The sequence below is a fragment of the Solanum pennellii genome, chromosome 1 (genome assembly GCF_001406875.1).
Source record: "Solanum pennellii chromosome 1, SPENNV200".
NCBI classification, from domain to species: Eukaryota; Viridiplantae; Streptophyta; class Magnoliopsida; order Solanales; family Solanaceae; genus Solanum; species Solanum pennellii.
Window position 1 is genome coordinate 6,662,608 of NC_028637.1, and position 3,845 is coordinate 6,666,452.

The 3,845-nt window shown below is 33.5% G+C and overlaps 1 long non-coding RNA gene across 2 annotated transcripts in view; it reads left to right on the forward strand.

Annotated features, from left to right (window-relative positions):
* LOC107028411 overlaps positions 1–3,072 on the forward strand; it is an 18,982-nt gene extending 15,910 nt beyond the window's left edge. The window contains exon 3 of one of the 2 annotated variants that reach the window (XR_001457867.2): positions 2,232–3,072. This is a non-coding gene — a long non-coding RNA (uncharacterized LOC107028411). The remainder of the gene's footprint in view (positions 1–2,231) is intronic. The other variant, XR_001457903.2, reaches the window with a different exon arrangement.
* The last annotated feature ends 773 nt before the right edge of the window (positions 3,073–3,845 follow it).

A 3,845-nucleotide genomic window follows, 5' to 3' on the forward strand; every position in this document is an offset into this window, starting at 1 on the left:
TATATATATATATATATATATATACACACACACACACACACACCCAACCAAATGTTAGCAATGGTGGTACCTTCCGGTAGCGAACCGACATCATATTCACCAACTTGTGGTCATCTGTGTCTCATACGTATAAATATAGGTAATAGGCTCCATATCTCCCAATTATAACTCGAAAGTAAAATGCATGACATGTCATGTCATAGATTTATAACACTCATAAGTTATTGTTATCATGTTGCCAATCTTGGCCCGTTTGTAGTCTTGATCTTAAAATCTCATAATCACTTTCGTATAAAATGTAACCATCTCATGAAACCTCATATGTTCTTCCAAAATAAGATTGAAAAGTTAACTCAAATTTTAGAAAGATAAACTAACCTTGAAGATATTCATAACAATTTTAAGGTGACTTACTTAGTTCCTAACTTGGTTCCTAGATAATTAATGAAAGAAGTATTTCAAAAAAAAAAAAAAACAAGTGTTCAAATAGTTTAAACCTTTAAGTTATATTAGAGAGTTTTGAACATCCTGAATTGCTTTAAAGATTTTTTGATAATAACTTTAGTGGGGAAAGAGGGAGGGTTACAATTAATAAAGGTCTCATGTGATATTTTAAGTCACATCACCCAAAGAGGAATAGAATTCATACATGCGGGCATATAATCAAGGAAACCGATAAAATGACATATTGTTGTTGAATACTCTATTTATCCGAACGAGTGGAATATCAAAATAATAGAATCATGAAAATAATTCAGCTGAGATCCCAATGCCTTTCACTAAAGGTAATTCTAGAAATAGAATAGCAAAATATCACATTCGGCGTTTTATGAATTTTCTAGGAGTGGTGCTAAAATGAGGGACTTTGCTTAGCCTTAACATATCTTTCCAATGAACGCTCAAATGACTGTAATTTCTTCATGAAAATTGTTCCTTACGTCCTACCTTTGAAAACACTATATATACATAGTTGTTACACACCTATAAACAGTTCACAATTGATCTTAAATCGTCAGATTTTCCAAATGGCCTCAACTTGATGAAATGTCCGTCAAACTTCATAAAAACAATCATTAAAGAGTCCTGAGATGACTACCTTGGTTAACCAAGTGTAAAGCTGAAAAAAACACCAACAACTACAAATTTATATCTTCAAAAACTAGCTTCAAATGCATCTAATAGAAGGGGAAAATGATTGTCACATGTAGAGATTACGTTTCTAGGCACAGGGGCTACCTTTAATGCTTGAAATCATCAATCACTAACCTTTATCATGCAAGAACTTCATAGGAACCCTCACTGAAGCTTTCTCTATGGTTAGGAAGTGAAATAAAATGTTTTCATGGTTTAAAACGTTGAGTAAGCCGACATACCACATTTTTGGCCCGACCAGGATCCAACCCAGATTCTGTCCGGGCAGTCCATAGTAAAACCCTCACAACTCTTTACTCTGATGTCGGTTTGATATGAGGTTTTATAGGTTTCAAACTAGACTAGTAGGCCTTCGATTTAATGAGTGATGGTCCTTCCAACTCTTTATATATTTGGAGAAAACATCCAAGACATGTCGCTCAAAGTTAAGAAAATATCACTATAGAAACTTCGATAACTTTTGTCGACCTTAGTTTCACTAATTTTCTTGACTTCAACATGTAACAGACGATCCTTGTGCTATTATAATTCCTCCTATCACACTATTCTTAGCATGTTGTACACTCATATCCTTAGCCACAAGGTATGGGACAATTTAAACATTTCAAATGGGCGAAGTTCTACCCCAGCCATTTTTTCAATCATGAACTTTGAGGGGTCCCTTTGATCTAGAACATTAGTTTAGTTCCTTGATATTGCCACCTATTTGCAAGTCTTAATGTCCAATCTTCAATACAAAGTCATATACACCTCATATAACCATGCCACTACACCATATATATTATGCAAGAATAGAAAAAAGGTACGGGATCATTTTATACGTGACCAAACTTGGGCTCCAAGCACAAATAAAAGATATACAAAATATGTATTCTACGAATTATAGTTTTCTCTCTAATTTTAATTCCTAGGCAACTAAATTGACACATGAAATTTTCTTCCAGTGAGTTTGACCTTAGGATGGACAAAATTAACTTTTTCAAAGTAAGTTACTCTGAAGATTGAAAGTCGAGAATTTTGACTCATTTAGAACTTGTTACTCTATAAAGTTCTTAATGCATATTTTATGTTAATAACAGATGTTAAATCGTTTATGTGTAACTATGAAGGCTTAAGAACAAGGCAAGAATATTCCATTACGAAAAGAAGCAAAAAAGTTGAAAAAAGTGAAGAAAAGCAAGGTTGGAGCTCTTAAAAGACACTCGTCAACTCGCCGAGTGAGCTTTTAACTCGCTAAAGATCCAGAGAATTTGGCTCATGAACTTAGCCAACTCGGAGAACTGAAGTGCAAAATGGCGCATCGCTGAATTAAACGGTGAGATCGACCCAAATTGTCTAAAGGAATAGAAAAATAGGAGAGGTTAAGTCAAGTCTAAGCGGCGAGAACAGATCCAAACGATGAGTCACTGAAGCCATTTGATGACATCCATTAGGTTCGCCAACTATATATGACGTCCTGAATTCAAAAGTTCAAGCAGATGTTTGGCGCTAAAACCTACCCATCGGCGGTTCTTCGAGTCATTCAACGAACCCGACTACTCTTGCCGACTTGGTCTCGAGATAAAATTTTGGGAATTTTGTGGAAACATATAATTTGTTTTTGAAGAGAGATAAAGAGGACTTCACATTACCAATTATTTTACTAGCAAAAACTTGTTTCTCTTGGATATTTTGAGCTAAGAAATTGAGGTGTGAGGGTTTTAGTCTTAGTTTTTGGCATTGAGTATTGAAGATTTCGGTGTCCTTATAGAACATATTTTTGGTAACTCTTACTTATTTTTTTACTATGATTGGCTAAACCTCATTAACTAGGGTTGTGATTATGTAATCGAATACACAAATTAGCTTGTGGATATTGTTAATTGCTAAATATTATGTTATTTTGAAATGAGTTCAATTATTTACTCATGTTTTCATCTATGGATTGAAGTTGCAAATTTAAATCTAGTTTTAGCTCTCTAAGTTTGCTTGTGAAAGATGCTCATGGTAGAGTATATAATTGATAGTTGTATTGAATTTGTTCTTACAATCCAGCTTGATAAAGTGAGTTAAATTAAGAAATTGGGATGCTTCACATCATAAGTTTGTTGAGGTTTGAAAGGACTTGGTTGAAACATAATAGCTAATTGAATAATGACTGCTGACCACTATAGTTATAATTCACCTTACTCATTGAGATTCAACGACTGAAATCAATTGTTCATTACCCATTAAGCGAAATTAGTATTCGATTTCTCACACTCCTAAGATCTCCTCTCTACTTGTCTGAAACTCGCATTATTTGTCTTAGTTAACAATAAGTTACTAAATCCTTTTAATATTGACAATCTAAAATTGTTGATTTACGTTATGTTGCATTTTATTATTTATTTCCATTCTATAGGAAGTTAGAACACTTTCATACTTCGTATTTGAATTCTTTTCCAAACAATTCCTCGTGAGATCGACCCTAATTTATCGTTGGGTTTATACTTGTTGACGACTGCTTATGCTTTGAATTAACTTTTGTGAGTGTAAAAACTCTCCATTACGAGGAATCTTCCAACTCTACCTTGCTCTTCTTATTTTATTACTTATTTTTCTATCTTTGTTGTTTAGGGAGTGTTCGAAATCAATTATGGATTATAACTAGAAGGCAACAACAGAAAACTAATAGAGATACATAGGAAATACAACATATCAAAGTTTGGTTA